The sequence below is a fragment of the Labeo rohita genome, chromosome 18, assembly GCF_022985175.1.
Source record: "Labeo rohita strain BAU-BD-2019 chromosome 18, IGBB_LRoh.1.0, whole genome shotgun sequence".
Taxonomy (NCBI): Eukaryota; Metazoa; Chordata; class Actinopteri; order Cypriniformes; family Cyprinidae; genus Labeo; species Labeo rohita.
Genome location: NC_066886.1, coordinates 25,932,876 through 25,955,118, shown reverse-complemented (window position 1 = coordinate 25,955,118; position 22,243 = coordinate 25,932,876). Strand labels below are relative to the sequence as shown.

Genomic DNA, 22,243 nt, shown 5'->3' with positions numbered 1-22,243 from the left:
GAAGAGAATGAATGGATGGATGGATTGTAAGTAGCACATTTCACTGTACGCCCAGAAACCTTTTATATGATAGCAGGGATGCCAAAAAGAACCATTATTACTTCAGTACAAAATGTAACAGTGCCATTCTTTCTGCATCAGTAGCTGAAATGCAGCTGCTTTTGAACATTCACATGTAAATTTTCATGCATGCATGCTCTGCGAAGATCATTTACTGACTAATACATGTCTTGCTTAAAGAAACACACTTTTATGAGGCACAAAGTCACTTTCCAGAACCTTCACTCCCTCTTCTCCTCATGGGGAAATGAGTTTTCAACTTTCACAACTGTCAAGAAGCAGCTGAAGACACCTTTTCTGATAGAACTTAAACACTTCACATCCCTAATACTATGAATATTGTTGGCTCTGTGACAAATTTAACCCAGACTTATTAGAAATACGTGACTGTGGCAACATTTCTGCAACACCAATATTACGCACCTTACTGGATGCATCGTGGTAGCTTCTAAAGTGAAATGTCTAGTGAGTGGTGCTTAAACGGGTGTTCAATATGTGATCATGGCCACGTTTTTATCACGTCAGTACAGGCACACATTGCTGCATTTTTATTATGTTGCTTTAGGTACATTGTGGTGATTCAGAATTCAAATATTAGAGTGTCACAAAAATATTAATGCACCATGTTATTACACATATAGCGTGTAAATAAATGCAAAAGTGATATAAAAAACACATTCAGTGATGCAACCATGCTATTTTAACTTCCTTATACACAGGTTTGAGCTGTTTTGTTGAGCTGTAGTTTCACAGGATTTGTACCAGAGCTCTTTACCTCACAAGTGCAATGCCATATCAGGTGAGCTACCGAGCAAACCTACTGCATTAGAAAACCTGTAAATATGAAGCTGTATATGTAACGCTAACATTCAAAAGGGTCCATTTTCAAATCTTGCAGCGTGTTAGAATTGTTTTGAAGTCAAAACATAATATTTTGCAAGTAATTTAGCAAAAAGTAGGCTTTCTTAATTGAAACTGTGGCCCTGTAAATCATACTGTGTGTGAAAAGAAATAAAAGTTCTGCTGTTGGTAGAGGCACATATTTCCAATTAGTCTGGGTAGGACGAATTGCTTTTAATCATGTATTTTAAGCTGCTTGCATAATTGAGCAAACGTAAATTTAATTTAGTTAATAATTATGTTGTTATAATACAAATCATCTAATTTATATTATAATATCATAATAATATAATTATAAAATGTAAAATATTTATATATATATATATATATATATATATATATATATAATAAAAGAGGAAAAATAAAAATTATATAAAGCCAGTTTATTGCCGAATGAGTTAACAGCAACAATCAGCATCATTCTAGCTGACATACATCTGTTCTTTGGTGGGAGGGGATGGAAATAACATCCAAATGATGCAAGATTAGCAGAGAACTATGATCAAAGGATCAAATAATGGCAAGTGTGGTCTGAACACCATGATTAACATCCTTGCACTTCAGGAAAAGTTAGAGATGAAAGAATTGAGCGAGATTGTTGCTGACTATAACAGTGTTGTCAATGAACAATAAAGCCAAACAGAAGAATGCTGTTATGAAAGTTGATCAGACTAGTGTAAGTGAAGTAACTCTCATGGTGCATTTGAAGAGTTTGGTTCCTGCCAAAATCAGTATTGTATCTGGTCAGTATTGAAAAGGCAGTTTTTAATTTTACGCAAAATGCGATATCCGCTGTGTTATTCCGCCGTGTATAGCTTTCCAAACCGCTACAAATGCCAGTGTCCCTTCTCTGCAAAATGCAATACATCCGCTCAGCCAATCACAGTGCACCATTTCACGCATTGTACACAGTAAAGGTGGCGCTTTGAATACACCCTGCATCCTAGTTTTCAACGCTGAGTAATGTATCACAGACATATCTGACGAATCCCTTCATAAAAAAGTGTAGAGAGAGTGTAAATAATGATGATAATGGAACTTTGTGAGATTGTGATGAACTAAGATGAGTGACAGCTTTTAATGATTTTTAAGGGTGTTTGTAAATGAGATAGGCTACTGATTTAATACAACAGTTATATAAACAAGAAGTTAATATTAAGTGACTAACATTGTCTGACTATAACACTCTGCCTCTGTGCATTTTTAAATGGATCTAGTGAGTCAATGAATCAATTACCCATTCATAAAGACAGTCACTTGCTTTATTCCTGAATGAATCAGCTGTTCCAAGGAATCAAATGAATTATATGATTCAGTAATTAAAATCGCCACCTACTGGCAGTTTTAGTTTAATTTTTAAAGTATCTTCTTTTCAGTTATTTAAATCATTTAATATTTCTATATTCAAAATTTTATACTTAAAACATTAATCTCAACATGAATTTATGAATTTGATTGCATGCATGCCACCTCTGAGCCTCATTAAACATATGCAAATACACCTACAAGCCACTTTTGTGTTCTTCTGTGCCACCTCTGCAGTACAACTTAATTTTGTTAATACTGATTTCATTTGATTGGTAACTTATTCTTATTCTGTGGTTTTAATTGGAAATTTAAAAAAATGCTTATAAAATATATTTAAAAAAATTGACATAAAAAAATGACATACTTTTAATAAAGTTAAAAAATGCCATTACAAAGGTAAAAACAAAATTCCCCTCTAATTCACTTTAAGGAGTCAAATATCACCTCATAATGGGAAGGCTAATTTTTGATCAGATTTTTTGATTATTTAATTAGAAAGTGCTCTTAAAATTTTGACTGGTCACCTAAATTTTTTCAAGTTGGAAGCACAATTGCTCCTAAAAAGAAAAGTAAGCATAGAGCCCTGATGGATTTATTGCATTTTGGGGGAAAAAAATAATCCGTTTTTAAAATAAATCTCTGAAAATTGAAATCTGGATTTATATTTTAATGTTATTATAACCTAAAGATGCTACGTGAAAGTTTGAAACAGAAAATAGTGGTTTTCATCTAGCCACTTTCTTGGTAAAGAAAACACATTTTTACTTAAATTAATCAATATGGATTTATAGCGTTTTGGAACCAAACTCTTCATTTGTTTGGCAGGACAAGGGATGTTAAGAGAAAATCTGGGCGCCAGGGAGAGCGATTCGGTGCGATTATTTTTAAGTTGTGTCATTGTGTATTATCAACACACTGTCATTGACCCACATCCAAAGAACAAATCCACAGACTTCATGATCCTGTAGTTGCCCAGCAGCACACACACTCAAGCAGGCCAAGAATACGGGTGATTGCGTAAACAGGATTGCAGGACGGCACCAGGCAGAACAGAGGCATGAGAGAGGGCTTGCTTTGCCTCAGGGTTGCCAGGTTCAGAGTAATAGACTCTCCCACCCTCTAATTCCCAGAGAGCTGACAGAGTGGCCATGTCATATTGAGGGAGCTGACTGACTACAGACAGAAACAGAGAGAAAGCTTGTGTTCTCAAAACATGTCAACAACAGCATTGAAAATGACCAGAAAGCACACATTCACTGACGACCTTTTTTTCAAGCTTCAAATTTATCCAAGCTCCCAGAAGCAGGGATGCCTATTGTAATATGTGCAAAGACTGCAAGGCTAGAAATTTCATAAAAAGATTCACAATTTGGTACAACCTGATCTTGATGAGAATAAAGCATATTTTTAAAGCAAGCCATAGCAAGATGCCAGCAAATTTTTGTCCAACAAAGTGTAGTGAAGCAGGGATGTCTGTATAATATAGAATTAGCTGAGCTTCTTCTCTGATCTCAAACAATGCTAATGTAGCTAAGATAAACACGTAGGTGGATGGTTTAATTGAAACCTTTTATGAATGTAAATTAAAAGCATTATAATCTACCTCTGAAAAGTGAATATTGCTACATTAGAAACTATCACCTACAACCTTTAAAAGTGCTTGTGCTGATGTAACAGAATACAGTCAGAGTGTTAGAATAAATGTAATAATAGTTTTGACTTGAACAACATAGTTAATATGCTTATTTTATATTACTTTATTATTTTATTTAAAATATTTAAAATATCTGGATAATTATGTGTTTGGTTTTAGCTGTTCTTGTTGTTTTGTTCACTGACAGAGACTAAATTGAAAGTTATCTGAGTCTCAAACAGACACACTAAAGGGCAGTAATTGCATACATTTCCACATGATATTAGACATCCACTAGGTGTGGCACACAGTGGCATACCAATTACTGGACACAGTGAGATGAGTCTGCCAATAATGGAGTCTAATCAGTTCATTTTTGGAAATCACATTGTGATTCATATCTAATAATGGCAGTCACCACTAGTGATTCTCCACTTGCCAGCCAATCTATTTTTGGCTGAGAGGAATAGCAGTATTGGGATGCACAGCAGCACTGCTGTCTGTCACATGGCAACAGAGCAAAGCAGTGCTAGTTCAGGGTCATAGTTCCTGAGAATGTTAGATTTCTGTCAAATATGACCTTCAGAATCATTTTACCCGGCTTTCTCTCTTTTTTTCACTCGCTCGCTGGCTCCTTGTGTGTTAGTCTAGGTGTGTGAGACAGGAAAAGTACAGTGTGACCGACCGATTAATTAAACATTTCATAGCACCTCTTCATGCACAACACAAGTCGACCAAAGCGTTGACAAATGCCTATCAGTTGTCTGATTAGCATTCATTTCACCTTTATTTGACTTTAAACTGGCACATTTCGATAAAATCGCATGCATGCTCTTAAAATACCTCAATTAAAATGCATATTGATTTCACATCCAGAGGCTTGGGAAGACTTTCCCTCGCGTCTCTAACAGTATTGGGTGCTGTCCGTGGTACTGAATTCAGCTCATTTCCCTCAAACTCTTCTCTGTTGCATTACAGTACGTGAATTCACTCGAACATGAAACTGAAGCTAAAACTAATAGTCCAAGCAAAAAAACGCATTTTAAATAAGCACAAACAGTGTAATCTAGCAGCGCGCGCGTTACCGCCACATCATTTTCCTTACATGCACCGGATCGATGTTATCAATCGAACAGCCTCTCATTTTTCTCGCATGCCTCCATAAAAGACTGATCAAGCACATTTCTCATCCATTTTCCGCTGGAAAGGTCACGGATACACTGAACCAAAGTCTTGCGTGTGACAATGCCCCATTTAGACCACGCGCCCACATACAGCGCCCTTTATATGGCAGGTTTGGAAAGCCTACCTTGTTTTTTGATCTCGGGATCCAGAATCAGCTTAACTTTGCTCTACAGACGGGTCCGACGAATCCTATAGCCCTCCGAGCGCGCGCACGAACTCTCTGACGAGTTGACAGCTGAAGATCATCGCCTAAGCAGACGCGCATCCACCGGGCGCGATCACAATAGTGCTAAGAGAATGTTTTCCCGGGCTGCTGTAGAGCTCTGATGCATCGCCGTCTCTCTCCTGAACGGCTCGTTTATTACGCACGATGTCCTTGACAAGTATCCACATCACATCGAACCACTGAAACGGCAATCAGTCCGCTGGAAAGCGAGCCATATACACGCAAACATAGTTGTTCTGCACAAATTGATCAAAGTCATCTAATCCACGCGATCACTGGAAGTCCTCGCCTCTACTCCAGTATATCCAAACATTATCCCAAGTCATATGCAACCGTCCACCAATGAATTATTCCCGTCCGCTTTGTGAAAGACACTCCGATGAGAGAAGCGTTTCTTTCCCCGAGACGTCTATTGAGCTGCGTGCGTTATAAATGAAGCACTGTCAGAGAGGACGTAGTGTTTCTGCAGTTCAGCCGCCGGTAAATGGGAGTGGTGAGGAGAAACACGGTCCCACAGCCCACGCTGCAGACACGCCTCGCGCTGCCCACCGACCGACACTGAGGAGATTCGCTATCTTGACATGTTGCACTAATTCAAATATTGTTGAGATGCTTCTTTAGTTTTAAAGCAGGCGTGAGATGAGTTTCAGAGACGTCAAATGAGCGCGCACCCGCGCGCGTGAGAGAGAGAGAGAGAGAAAGTCAAATGTCCCCACGATGATAGTAAAACCCTAAATCAGCCACACTGAGGAGACCAGCCAACGTCCTCATGAGGAAATTGCTTAATAAAGATACTAAATAATGTTTCACCAAAAGTTAAGGGTTGCTGTGAAGGTTAGATTTAGCAAGTATCATTGTATCTGCATAAAACAGCAGAAGTCAGTGGAAAGTCCCTGCATGTGTGTGTGTGTGTTGTGCAGGAGAGAGTCTGTGTGCTCTGGAGGTGATGTGCATTTAAATTACAGCAAATACAGTACGTGAAAGGAATGGGTGTTTCATTTGTGAAACGTGCAAGGAATTCTCATTCCTGGCCTTTGGTGAAGGGAAGCTGAAAGTTTGGTGCTCAGATATGAAATATGAAGAAATAATGTGTACACATTCCTGCTAGCCTTGTACTGTGATTTATTTAAGTGTAATGCTATTTTTTATTTTTATTTTTTTCTGTAATTGTATTTTTGTAATTGTATTTTTGCTGGGGTAAAATTGATGCCCAGTATAATTAAATAAATAAATATGATACAACATTTTCTTTATAAATAAACAAGTAAATGAATGAATTAATAAATAACCAAACAACCAACTCACATTTTTCTAGCTTGAGGTACAACATTCAGGTCAAATAACACATAACATAACAAGATAACATATAACATATAACATTACATATCAATCAATCAATCAATCCACATTCCACCAGTTATAGTCACAAGAGTCAGGATTAATAAATAAATAAATAAATAAATAAATAAATAAATAAATAAAAATGCTGCAGTTTGGGATTCAAGAGTCAGGTTAAGATCAATTCAGTGATTAATTTATGCTATTGCTAAATAAAAGTATTACTTCTTTTGACAACATAGATTGTTTAGTTTGATGTACAATAGTCAGATTAAATAAAAAAAAAAACAACAACAATAACAATAATAGTAATAATACTAATTCAAAATGATTTTCATTTTACTAATGCCTGTGCAAATGTTACAGCACAGAGTGTAAATTGCATGACATATTCAAATATTCATTTCAGAAGTCAAGATTTAGGAAAAAAATGTAACAGAATAAAAGGAAAGGATCTGCCAAGAAAAAAAAAAAAAAAAAAAAAAATATATATATATATATATATATATATATGTGTATATATGTGTATATATATATATATATATATATATATATATATAATTTATTCTTTTGAATTTTATAGTATGCAAGGACATACTCATTATTTATTCTTTTGAATTTTATAGTATGAAAACTGAATTGTATTCATTGCTAAATTAGATCTTCAGCATATAGTCCCTGAACTTAAAGGTATACTCTGAACACAAAACAAACAAACAAATAAAATAATAATGAAATCTTTGACTGATGCCCAAGAGGTGCAGATAGCGACGCTGACTTGGATATGGATATTACACCCGTGCCTCGATTTCATCAGAAATGAAAGCATGCAGCTCACCTAATGTTACATAAAATGGTATTTCAGAGTACAAGTGCAGAAGAGATAAAGAAAATATTGCAGCGCAGGGTGATGACGATGGTTAATTACGCTGTCTATCAGGTAATCTGCTCATCTTTCCTGTTGCTGCCAGAGAGCAGAGCATTATCAGAGATTACAGAGGATCTGGTTATGGCTTCACATAGATAGTCCGGGTTCCTGAAATCCAATAGCCCAAAGAGAGAGAGGAAGACAGAGAATCCCAATCCCAAACTGCTGACACTGAGTTAGTCAACTCCACACAAAGGGATGCATATCAGGTTGTCTGAAGCCATCTGCTGACTTCCTGTGCTTTCCAATTCTGCTTTACTGTTTTTTTTTTTTTTTTTTTTTTTTCTTAAACAAATGGTAATGACAGAGCAATTCATCTCTGCATGAGTCGCTTGAGAGGAATAAATCTCTATCGAAAACATCTTGGAGTTTTGGATAGTTACAGAGCATTAAGAAAACTAGACAAATGCTGCAAGAAATGCAGACTTTGAGCCCTGCTTTACAGAGACGAGGCTTTGTGCAGGTTAAATAGAGGTTAGTAGAAAGATGAACTCAGACTGGCTGTATGCGGCTGTCGCAGAGGTTTGTAATATTTGTGCCAAGTGACTTTGTGTGGTTTGACAGATGGGAGGAAAAGACTGGAGTTAATGGGGTCGCCAGGCTCATGCTCCCTCTAAATGAGATGGTCAGAGACTAGGCAATGCCACGGCAGCAGCTGATGTACATTCGGCCCTCAAGTACAGTTTTTCCAGAAAGTTTATCTCCACCTGGAGAGACCCTCTGTCATGTTTTTCTTCCCCTCTGTCAGGGTTTCTGCTGCACAGCGGTGCCCTGAGGCAAAACAACACATTCGGCCACAGCAATGATATGCAAACATGGACTGTAGCTTTGACCGGTCTCCCGAATTGTCCGAAGTGTTTTTATTTATTTTTTTTGCTTGTTTGTTTTTAATGACATGTAAGTACTTGTACAGAAGGCACAAAATAACTAAGTAATAATAACACTCTCTCTCTCTCTCTCTATTGTTTGTTTGTGTGGTTCTTGTTTAAATAAGTAATACTTTTTATTTAGCAATGACTTAAAATGATTAATAAATTGTTTAAAAGTGATTATATATATATATATATATATATATATATATAGGAAATAAATAAATCACGATTTCCATTAAGATATGAAGCAGCACAACTGTTTTCAACATTGATGATAATCAAAAATGGTTCTTGAACATTAAATCAGCATATTAGAATGATTTCTGAAGGATATATAGTATTAATGCTGAAAAGTTGGCATTTTTCTTACAGGGATATATTATATTTTAGTATATATTTACATAGCTTCTCTATGTACATACTAAAATATAATATATTCCTGATTTAAATTATAATAATATTTTACAGTTTTACTGTTTTTAATGTATTTTTAGCCAAATAAATACAGTCTCAGTGAGCACAAGAGACTTCTTTCTTCTTCTTAGGTGTAGGAAAACAGAATAGAATAACGTCTCAGTGAAACTACTTCCTTTGCCTGCCAAGTCATCGACCATCTCTCTCTTCTCAATTGCTCTCTCTGTGTCTCTGTCGTGTGTTCAGAGATGGGAATGAGAAGTCCAATTGCTCTACTCGGTGTAATGTCATTTTGATGGTGCTATAGATCAACATGGTTAATAATATATCTGTTGACAAATGCTGCATTCCCAAGTTGTGCTCTTCCTACACAGATTCTGTAAGGTGGGAAAAAAAATCTTTTTCCAGTACTTTGCTTGATTTCGTCTCTTAAAAAAAAAGGCCCCTGACAGCCCCTTCTCTGTGAATCTATCTGCCTATGCCCTCCTGCTCAATCTATCGTCAATGCCAGGTCAACTTAAATAAACTAAAAAATAAAAATGACCTTTTGGTATAGCTTTTTCCAAGTTAGGCAGTAATGCTATACTGTATGTGCTTGGTGGAAATTGCAGAGCGGGCCATATGCTTTCAGCAGCTTAGAGTAACAAGCTTGCAGTTCTCTTTCAGAAAGCTAAAAGCCTGACCAGCATGATGATTGCTTTCATTTTTAAGAGAGTGTTCTAAGGCCAAATAATTTTTGTATTGAGGTTTGAGGGTTGTCAACCCATTGAGACCCATACAGTCAAGAAAGTAATAGCTAAGTTTGAAAGATGGTTTGGTTTTATTTCTAGAAATCTGCACCAAATTTTAGCAAATTTTAGCAACTGATAATGTTTGGGTGAAGCACTAAGTAAACAAAACAAACAGAACAGCATTTATTTTAAATATAAATATTTTCTAATGATATGTCTACACTATCACTTTTTGTCAATTTAACATCCTTGGTAAATATACATATTAATTTATTAAAAAAAAAAAAAAATGCACCAACCCAAACATTGAATATTGTTACAAATTTAGAATAAATGCTCTTGTTTATAATAATAATAATAATAATAATAATAATAATAATAATTATTATTATTATTATTATTATTATATTTCAAAGAATCCTGAAAAAAAAAGGTAAAAAAAATAAATAAATAAATAAATAATTAAGCAACAATGTTGGGCAAAGTGTTAACACTTCTCAGATGCACCTAACTGTGACAAAAAAAAAAAAAAAAAAACAAAGAAAAAAAAAGAGTAGTAACGTAAAATTTGTTTGGCTGGTTTATCACCACATCCTGAACAGCACACTGAATTCAGTTACCTAATTACCATAATTTATTCACTGAAACTTTATGTCCTGTTTTCAGCTAACTGAAAACTTTAAAGGTGCAGTATGTAATCAAAGAAAACTTCCGAATGGCCATGGCAGTCTTGTAAATCAAAAAGCCTTTATTACTAGATGGCTACATCCAAGAAATCTAAAAAAAAACCCCTCTCTAATGCGTTTCGGCACATGCCTTCTTCAGGGAGAGCAAACACCAAACTTAGCACAAGTGAAAGCAGTGTCATTCATTGAGTCATCTTATTATAATCATGTGACCAACAACTCTCTATAGCTTTACACATTCACAAAACAACATATTTTCACACTCAAAAAGTAGGGTAGACCAGGTACAGTTGGAAATGGGGTACATTTGAAACACCTTAAATAACTTGCGTGCGCAACAAGTCTGATCTGTGATATTTTCTTCGCATATGCGTATTACCTCTTCGATCGTGGGAAATTTGAAGTATATGCGCTTCTCCGAAGATATCGGCAATTTTTTTTTTTCTAAGGTAAGTTTTTCACTTCACCACATCTCTTCCACATTAAATAGCTTCTCATCGTTACATGACTGTTAAAGTTAACTTACATTTTCGTAAACCTTAATCTGTGCTCTAAAAAAAGACATATTACATGACAGTGTCATGCAAGGTCATTGTAAAATCTAGAGAAATGTTCGAGGTGGTCAGCGGGGTACAGTGGAGACACAATGGATCATTTATTTATGTTTATTGTTATTATGTTTATTAGGTTATTGTTTGCTTTATTATTGCTGTTTGCAGTAGGTCAGTGTTTTTTTTTTGTTTTTTTTTTACTGTTTTGCTGTTTACTGTACTTACTGTTTTTAACTGTTACTTCAAAAATAATGAACTGAAATTAAATATTGTTTCTCTGTTTGCCATTACTGTACAATGTTTTTCAAATGAACAACTTTTAATTAAACAAATAACCAAATACAATACTGAATGGAAATAAAAACAGTTGAATTCTCATTTTTAAAGCTATTTTACATTTGCAATGAATTGGTTAGGCAGCTTTACAGCATTACGAATGGGTGTTTCAGCTGTATGGTACAGTTGGAACAAAAAAGCTTCTTGTGTGTATGAGCTAATTGTGGTAAATATGACCTACTTATGGATGTTAATAATTAATAATGTTTTAGTAGACAAGTAAAGGAAACATCATTTAAAAAATTACTTATTTTCAGTCCCTAGTTTTGGTGTGGTAATGGAAAAAGCAAACGGTATCTGGTCTACCCTACATCATACTCATAATTTTCATACTCAAAGATAACGCATCACGATAACGATAACCCCAATCCCCCCCACAAAAAAATAAAAAATAATTAGTTAATCAAAAAAAAAAAAAAGAAAAATTGGGTAAGTTTAAAAATGGGTAACATCCAAGTCCTCATCAAGCCTGGATACATATTAGCCTTTAATTTGTAAATCAAAAATGTCTTTCTTTGATTAAGTTTAAGTTCTCTGTTGTCTCTCCTAATAGCAATATTCAAACGATCAATACCTTGCAGTCTGAGGATTGAAGGATTACTTTTATGCATTAATTTAAAATGTTTTGCCATAGGATATTCTTCATTACCCCTCCTGATGGCATATTTGTGTTCAGCCAATCGATCCAGTAATCATCTTTTTGTTCTTCCAACATAAAACACCTTACATTGAGGACATTCTCGTCTATAAATAACATGGGTAGTCTGACAATTAATAAAATGTCTAATAAAATAAACCTTATTTGTATTTTCATCTAAGAATGTTTTACTCTGTACCACATTATCACAATGCTTACATTGATGACATTTAAAAAAAAACTGTTAGGTTTATTCCCTAACCAAGAACTAAGTTTTGTGTTTGCTCTCCCTAATGACGGCATGTGCCAAAACGTGTATCCATCTGGTAATAAAGGCTTTTTTTAATTTACAAGAGTGCCATGGTCATTTGAAGTTTCCTTTGATGGGCTGTAATAAAACCTAGACCAGAGCCACCTTGACCTTACAGCACCTGGACCCCGAGACGCACTCTCTACTATCAGATTTTTTGTGCGGTATGTAATATTGACAGCTAGCTGTTAAAATGGGTACTACTTCCTGAAATTAAAATATTGGGCAGAACTGTTCGCCTCCCCTGCCTCAGACTTGACACTCACATGGGTTGCCATTGAGGAAACACAACAGGAATGAGCACGAGTGACAATGGAAGGCGATGAGTCTTACAATGTAAGTTAATGAGTTGATTTATCCATGTTTTAATACGTCTCTGCTCATAGTTTTTGATGGATGTAGAATCTGTTTAAGATAGAATCTGCAATCTCTGACCCAGTTTGTTTGCTGGCTTCTATGGCTGCAGTATGGTGCTTTTGTGTTTTGTTTTCTTTCTTTCTTTTTTTTTCTTTTTTTTTTTTCGGTCAACTGGCAACCCAAAGTGTTGAAATGCTATTGGGTAGAAGGAAGAAGGCAGAATCACACAGACCAAACCAAAAACAGACATTCCAACAAAGAATGCACATTTCAAAGCAGAATAACTGGCTGCAGCACTGTTTTTCAAAGAAACAGGTATGTGATCTTTAATAATAATGACAATATGGGGCTGGGTCCTATACAGTATGAGGAAGGTGAAGCTAAGAAAGTGGTCACAGATAGTAGATACACAGTACAGTATGAGGCTCAGCTCACCTGCAGTGATTGTTTCAGTGTCGAGGCGGTGACACAGGAGTGAGATCTGTAAAGAAGGCCACTCATGCTGAGGATACGGCTGTCTGACAGGACCGACAGCCTTTCTGACCTCCCAGGATTCAGTGGGATTGGAAAGGCTCGTGAGGGACCCTGGAGCCAGTGGAGCGGAGAGAGAGAGATCGCACAAGGGGATTACAGATGGATGAAGAACGAGAGCTGAAAGTGAAGGATGATCGCTCTTTCGCTCCCTCGCTCTGCCCTCTAGTAATCTGCTGGTCCTCTGTCATGTTATTAAGTTGTTAAAAGGTCAAACTTTTCATACTTTATATCATACTAAGCCATTCCATTGGCCATTTCTCACACAGTCACTCGGATAGATAGATAGGTCATATCTTTTATATTATATATTTGCATACGTCTGTCATATTTTTTAACTACATTTGCATAAAACTGTAACCACTGCCACCTATTTGTGAATGCATAAACACACTAATTGTTCATTTAATGAATGTGTTTTGTGTTTGCTCTGGAATGATGTTCGCTCCAGGCTAAAGTTTGCATTTTGAGATAACGTTATTAAGAAGGCTTTGTGTTTTTCGACCTCCTTGTTGTTCCATACAGATGACTTAATTAAAGAGCAACAGTGATGTTGTTTCTGCCTTAAACCTTCATTCGTCACAGAGAGGAGAAACAAATGCTGCTCTCCAGTCGCATTTCTCATAAAACTGATGTTCTCTTAACTTCATCAGAGGGTCATGTTCCAAAACACAAATGGTGGCTTCTCTACTGGCCTGACTTCAAGGAGTTTTCATTGAGTAATTAAACTCAGTGTTATTTGAACTAAGAATAGAATCAAAAAGCCTCCATGCAAAGTTCTTCTTACTTTAAAACAGCAGATTTGATGCACCAGGTCTAATTGCTGCTTGCTTAATAAATGCTTCACTGCAGAATGTGGCAGATGTCTCTGAAGCATCTGTGAGGCACTGTGTGGCAAATGGCGTCCGGTGGGACATCACCATCAAAGGTAGTCCCATCTTCCACTCCAAAGGATACCAGAAATTAGGCTTCCCATTGCCTCAGCTTATTTTAAACTTTTCCACCTAACTTATATGACAGGATTGGATAACATTCTGAGATCTTTATACAAAATCTTGCGACAGCTGGAGCTCAGCATTATTTTCAGATTTCTTCAAAATACTGGAGAGGACATTATTACATCTTTGAAGCCTTCAAGAACATCAAAGACTAAAGGAGTGCTTTTAGAAATACACCAGGTTAAATGCATGTTAAGATTAAATGGTAACACTTTATTTTAAAGGGGTCATCGGATGCCCATTTTCCACAATTTGATATGATTCTTTAGGGTCTTAATGCAAAGTCTATAATATAAAAATTCTCAATGGTAGTGTAAAACAACACCCTTTTTACTTTGTCAAAATCAGCTCTGCAAAAATCATCTCATGCTGAGAGATTGTTCCTTTAAATGCAAATGAGCTCTACTCATCCCGCCCCTCTCTTCTCTCTGTGGAGTGAGGAGCTGCTCTGAGAGATTGTTTACTTTAGCTGGATTTAGCATGTTTAGCCTCCAAACTTGCGAACTATCACATTATTAGGAAAGGTGATTGCAGAGATTCATAAAAAAACCCCTTATACTCACTTTTGCTGTAGGTGAAGCTGGATCACGAATGATTTGCGTGAACATAGATGCATTTATGTAGATCGGGAGGCACATTCCCTTCACAAACAGACGTAATCCACTGCATCTTCAGCTGCTCAGATGTCGGGAGTAAATGGCGACCATTATGTTCATTATTACATCCAGCAACACAACACCTCAATCGCTCAATCGGAGACATACTTGTCTAACTTACATCCCTGCTCCACATCGAAACAATGGAGGTGGGCTGTTACAGCTGATCTGTCAATCAGCAGATCAGATGCTCATGTCAATCAACTATTGTTCGAGCGGCCTCTGTGTGACGCCTGCATCTGAGAATGGCTCAATTTGAAAAAAGGGGATATTATTTTTTTACAGATTAATTAAAAACCATTGCATGGATTTGTATCATTATAGGGTAGATTTGTACATAAACTGCCAACACACATTAATGTTCAAACAACATGTAAAAGTGAACTTCGCATCCGATGACCCCTTTAAGGTGTCCATAATACAGAGTAAGGTGCTGTTAAGCTTAATTTATAATAAATATACATTGTATTCCTTTAATGCATTATAAAAATGTTACAATTGCTTTTCCAGTTCAGTGTTCTCACAATGATTCACTTGTAGCAAATATTAGGTGATTAGGTACAAAAACCAATCAATGACACAGCAGCAGAATCTTTCCTGTTGTAATATTTATCTGAAGGTTATTAAGAAGGGGAAGAAAAAAAAAAAAAAAAAAAAAAACTCACAGAAATCGATTTCCTGTAACGGAAAAGCACAGCAGCTTTGAAATAGGGCCTCACTTGTGGTAAATCATAACAATTTCACTAATAATAATTTAGAACCCACAATCTTCTGTTAAAGTGCTCTGAAATCTACAGCTGGCTGCATGTCAGTTCATGTCAGTTCAGTTTTCTGGATAATGCAGTTAGGCTGCTAAGAATTGCTTTGATTGATCAGTGTGTGACAGATGGTTACCTGAAAACAAGTGAACAAAACTGTCCACTCAACAAAACTGACACCTAAACAAATAATTTCCCCTCTATGATCCCCATTTCCCAGTGCAGCTGTCCTGAGAATTTGCTCAGTTTGCCCTTGACGATATGTTTCAGCTACACCAAGGGCTCCCTAAACGCTACTCACAAGCCTTCAGACCTCTGTTTGGTGAAGTCTTTTGAGACGATATCTTCCATTAAATGTGTTGGGATGTGCTGCAGAAGCTCACCGCAGGCACTGATGCAAAAACAAAGTTTCTGGGGAAATCCCAAGACATTTAACTTCCCCTAAGACAGTTTCATAAGTCTGTATTTTAGCCAACTGCATAATTTATCAGAGGTAAATTATTCAGCGGTGCGGCATAGACCTAAACATTAAAAAAAAAAAAAAAAAAAAACAGTGATTGTGGAACGCAATCTTTTCAAATCAGCAACGTGGCCTTGATTATATAAAGACAAAGACATAGGAGTTCACATCAAAAAAAGATCATATTTTCAGTAATTTCTTCCACTTTCTTTGGCATGTAAAAGATCATCAGTGTGAGTTTTCATATAGGATGCAACAGTTCATAATAGAGTATAACATATATACTGTTGCAATTTACACAAATAACATGGACACACAATTACACAAAGTGACTCAAAGAAGCAGAGGAACTGCCAGTCATCTGTTCATATTGCTTCATGTTTAGCACTTCAAACATACAGCTGCTGACTGTCCTCCACCTAACAACAATAGCCATCACACAAACTCAAACAGCAGGAAATTCTGAGCAGACAGCAGATATTCTGCACTGGGCAGCAGTTTCATTTAGCCTGAGCATTTCTGCTCAGATTAAAACACTTTTGCTCTGTGGCTCGAGTATCACAATAGTTCAATTTCTAACATGTTATTTTCCCAGAGTTTCAAAAAATAGTGTTGGGAAATGTATTTTAAACCTATAGTTTGCCATATTTTAAGTAGACTAAAGACAAGGTACTGTTTTGAAAAATAGTTACACTACCATTTTTTTTTTTTTTTTTTTTTTCACATTAAGTTGATCAAAAGTACACGGTATTTACATAGAAACCTATACAAAGTAACCAGAAAGAAATGCTAATTTTAAAGGAGGCTTTTGCATCTGAACTCTTCTTTTGCTTTAATCACATGAATAAATTACATTTTAACATTTACATAGAAAACACTTATTTTAACATTTTAATAATATTTCACAGTATTACTATCATTATTGCATTTTTGATCAAATAAATTCAGCATCAATTTAGGAGGGCATTTTATATTTATTTCTTTATTTATTAAACTACCAACATGGTGACATTTACTGATTTATGACATTTACTGATTTATTTAGGCCTACTCTTGCCATCATAAGGATCTTTATAAAGATTTATAAGGAAAAAAGAAACGTATAGATGAACTAGAAACTATGTTGAATCAAAAACATAGTGATGAACAGCTATTTTATTAGAGTTATTAAATATTTAATTATAAACAAAATGAAGTATAAAATGCTGCGCAGGGACTTCTGTGCACACATTTAAATTAATTGGCAAGTCATTCATCAAACTATTTATCTGCTTACATAAACAACTTTCCATTCCTACAGTAGGCTAGAGAAGACAGTTTAAGAGAGAGGGTTTAAACATTGACTTTGCTCAACTGTAAAGCATCATGTGAGCTAAAATACTGCAATGTAGCTTTTTTCAAGTTACACTCAACATTTTTAGTTAACAGCAGTGTCACTATAGTTACTGTTAAATAACATTGCATAAATAACATCAAATCAAAAGCTGGGCAGAAAGCAGAAAGAGTCAACACAGAGAAAATGGAAATGAGGTTTGTCTTGAACAGTAATCAAAACTGTCATGATTCCCCTCTCGTTCAATTGCTTTTGCATTTAGATGCTGTTTTGTTTGCATGATTGTTTTGTTTTTGTTTGTTCATTTTAATTTCATTCTGACATGAAATTCCTCATTCTTTATTGCTTAAAACATGTCCTATCAGAACAAAGAACAAAGGGCTTTTAAACAAACCTGGATATCAAACAGCAACTCATAAAACGTGGATATCAAAATCATTGTTTCCAGCAGTAGTAGTTCCCTCTTTACATAAACCTCTCACTTCATTTTAAACAGCTCTTTAAATGTGTTTTAACGCAATAAACATTGCTTTAAAAAAAAAAAAAAACATTGAAATATTGCAATATTAATGCAATAAACATGGCAATATTTGAACAGCTTATTTTTCACAGTTCTGCTCGCTATATAATATGGAGCATATTAAAATACAAAAAGACACAGTATGCCTTCCAGTTTTATTCCAGTGCACCGAACTTAGGAGAGAACACAAAAAAAATGTATAGTTTTAATTGAGAGCCAAACTGAATGTCCATTCAAGCCTTTACACTGATACGTCCCCTCATTTCATGCTCTCATATATGGTTGGTTTACATAAAAACTGAATAGTTCTGTGCAAACAGTCATGCTTATGTGGGTGGTAAACATCCTTATAGTGTGTCTGGGAAGCACACTTCCACTTCAGAAATGCACAGTGAAGCACTATTAAAAGCAAGTCTTGTCTTTGTCTGTGAAATGTGTGGTATTTACTGTCTCCTACTTCAGACTTCCCTCAGTCAATCAGGTGAGGTCCTCTGGAGTCTTTGGACATCAAGATTAATAATGAATTGAAAATAAAACATGAACTATGTAGCTTTCTGTAAGGACCATTACTTACCACAAACTTCGTACAGCTACTGTAGACTTACGAAAGGAACTGAGTCATGCACAAACGATCTATGAAACATCATCACATTGTGCCATTTCATCTCTTTATCTCTTTAAATTAAAATATATTTTTTTGATTAAGGAAACAGTTCTATCCATTTAAGTCAGTTACATAAAAAGGTAGATTAGTCTAATTTTAATCCAAAAGATAAGACTGACTAATTCACTGCTGGTTAATTAAAGTAACTCTCAAGATGCAGTCTTAAAAATGTTGCCTGTTAATGCAACTGGCCACAACAGATCGCTGAGCCCTTTACAGTATACAGTAACTAACATTACCTAACACTAAACAATACATTTGGTAAAGTGGTACCACTTTAGATTAGTGAATTCTAATAACTATTAACTGGCTGCTTATAAGCAATGCATATTACTAGCATACTGCCTGGTTATTAACATTTATAAAGCATATACTAATGCATAACCATAGTCTAGATCGCATAACCCTACCCCATACCTAAACATAACTATACAACAACTTCCTTACCATCAGTAAGCAACAAATTAAGAGTGTATTGAGGGAAACGTTCTACTAATAATATTAAAATATACGACTGCTGGTTTTAATCATATTAGTAAATGTTGACATTAACATTAACTAATATTGATAAATGCTTTCAAAGTTCATTTTTAGTTCGTGTTGACTAAAGTAGTTAACTAATGTTAACAAATGGAATTCTCCAATACTTATTCTTTCTAGTTAATCATCAAGAATCTTGTGTTACTACTGATAACATGAATTTGTGTGTGATTATGTTTGTTAACATTAGTTAATAAGAATACAACTGTTGTAAGTTCATGTTAGCTCAGATCCAATAAATAATATTAAGATACAACTTTTGGTTTTAATAATGTATCAGTAAATGATGTAATTAATGTTCACTAACACCAATCAAGTGTTCATCATTAGTTCATATGTAGATAACTAATGTTAGCAAATGGAACCTATTTTTAAATCTCCCTGATTTATGAGCAAATCATTCTCTCTAGTTTACTTCCATTCACAAATCTGACTGACTGATTGATCATTCACATCCAGCCTGGTCTTGTTGTTTGTACGTATTTATAGGTAACGATTAGAGGCACAAAACGTACATTTTTGGTATGCTTTTATTGATGCTAAAACGTACAGTTTAGACGTATTTCAACGGTTAAAACGTACAAATTGCAAAGTTAGCTACAAAATGTAAAATATTTGCGTATATTTTATATTTTTAAGATATTCGTATCAATGCCTTTTTATAATTTTATCAACAAGCGATTTAGATTTTTAGCCCTCTTAACCTACCCCCAAACATAAACCTACCCATTTTATAGCAAGTATGCATTTTTATAATGTTATTAATAAGCAATTTAGATTTTTAGCCTGCTTAACCTAACCCCAAACCTAAACCTACCCATTTCATAGCGAATATGCATTTTTTTATAATTTTATCAATAAGCGATTTAGATTTTTAGACCCCTTAACCCACCCCCAAACCTAAACAATTTTATAGCAAATAAAAAAGGATATAAAATGTAACTGACCAAAATATGCAGGGAAATTACCATTTTAGTAACAATATAGAATAAAAATATTTATTATTGTTGCTAATCCCACTCCTACCTCTAAACCTAACCATAACTCTCTGTACAGTAATAAAGCAAAACATGACAGACAAATAAGTGCAATTGCAATCATTTGTTTATTGCAAAAATGTCAAACGCAGAACCAAAAAGCAGTCCAAATGACGGTGCGTTGCAGCCGCAGTCCTCTCTGGTGGAATATGGATGTTTGTGTGAGGTGCAGAGCAGAATTTAAGTCGTTAATCACTGAAAATATTTATTATTTTCCCTATCCACTCCTTGAAGGTGCGCGTGCATCATTCAAAACACACCTCACAGAAACACGGCATTGTACATTTAAATGCTTTAAAAACGTCAGTATTGCACGTTTTAGTGTCTTGAAAAATGTAAGTAAATGTACGTTTTGTAGAACCACATTTTACGTAACCATACAAATTATCATGAGATCTTGTTGCAACATCCATATCAGTAATGACAAATATCAGTCTACAAGTTTTTGTATGGCTTCAGAAATCAGATGGTTCATGTTAATCAGAAGGAAAGGGTAAGTAAATCATGACCGAACCATTTATTTAAACTCCAAAAACTGAAATCAGTGTTCACTGGCTAGATTGCCTTTAAAGTTTCCAACTAGCCTGCAAGTCACACAACTGCTGTGCACAGCTGAGATGTTTCGCATGATTTCAGAAATATAAAGATGTGTCTAGACAGAAGCCTAATTGAATTTCCAAGGAACCAATATTCTGTGAAGATCAAAGACCGCTGTAAACAGATTTGAGGTAAGGTTCTTCAAACAATAGCCAACAGGGCACAGTTATAGGGAAAATTTCAAGACATCGAATTTAATAAAACCAACAATATACGGCCATCATAAAAAAAGGTGAGAATATTACCGTAAAAAACTGATGCAATAAAGTAGGCTTTCTCAATCCATGATCCATTCATATGTCAGATTAGCAGGTGAGTCAGATTAGTGACCTGAAGCAGAAACCCTGCAATAAAGCATACGTGGATTTGTGCACATGATAGGGTAGATTCAGATAAATTGACACTTTTGGGGGCGGGGAAGAGTCCCACTTAAACTAAATTTATTTTTGTGTGTGTGTGAGAGAGAGGAACTATTCAAAATCTATCGATGATAATTCAAAAGAACAAAAAGTCGCATTAGAACTAGCAATGGAGGTTGGGGTTGTTTGTTAAATAACACTGAGGTAGTAATTGTGTGATACAGCTTTTATAAAACAGTTCAGTTGTTAACACTAAGTGACTTACGTTTTAGGCTCAGTAATTACCAGTTATGTTGTCTGTGTTTGCTCCACCAATGAGATCCAAACAAAGCCAGCAGAACTGCTGCAACATCAAGAAACACACAATGGTGTTTTGTTGCTAAATGATTCAATGTTTTTTGATCAAATTGGTATAGTGAATGAATTGGCATCTTTGAACAAATTGAATGAATGATTTAGTACTTATTCAAAATGGGTATCCCTTTATTTCACTTTTAGACATACATTTGCAAACTTTCCTATCCCCACCGCCATTTTGAAGTGCATTCCAGTTTGTCAAGCGTACGACAGAAGTTCATACAGATTAACCTTTAACCCCGATTTTGACATTTCAAGTCATCAAGGCCTTGGGAAATTCCAATTTAACCTAATGCAAGGGTTCCACCAGTTGTGGGCAGTTGTTGGAGAAAGTTACTTTTTTAGTAATGCGTTACAATATTTGCGTTACAATATTCTCATCTGGTCTGGGCTTGCTAACTTGTTTTTAAATATAAAAAAGTTCTATTTTTGGCAAATGTAAAAGCTCTTTTACATCAAAAGTGTGATGAATACGCCTCAGGTTGAAGTAAAAGGGGAAATTAAAAAAAGCTCAGACAAACCTTTCAGCTGTGCTGCCTTTCTAGATTGCATAAAGAATAAGATGCAAGAGAAGAAAATTAAACACTTTATTCTCAGTCACACAAAGAAAGAAAGAATTTTCATTAGTATGGTTGAATTGACAAGACACTGGTTAATAAAATGTTAATGTTAAAAATGTTAAAATGTTAAAGGATGTTTGTGCTAACATTTCATTGCTGCAGGTTTGCGCAATAGTCTGAGTTTTCACTGTTTTTATTCATTTTGAGGAATACTGAATCTGGTTTTGTGCAAGTGAGATGAGTAAATGCATGTTCACATTTAGTCTGGAATTACAGTACACAGTGTACACAATACCTCTTCACTTACTTCTGATTTCTCTCAACATGGGGATAAGAGAGATGTCAGTCAATGCATTGGAAATTAAAGTAACTGGCATTACTTATTTGAAAAAGTAACTTTT

General features: G+C 35.3%; 1 protein-coding gene across 1 annotated transcript in view; it reads right to left on the bottom strand.

Moving 5' to 3' along the window:
* Positions 1–5,921, bottom strand: part of si:cabz01090165.1 (uncharacterized protein LOC100333421 homolog) — a 204,671-nt gene extending 198,750 nt beyond the window's left edge. The window contains exon 1 of the mRNA XM_051134918.1: positions 5,211–5,921. The gene's annotated coding sequence lies outside the window, so the exon portion shown is untranslated. The remainder of the gene's footprint in view (positions 1–5,210) is intronic.
* Positions 5,922–22,243: the final 16,322 nt, after the last annotated feature.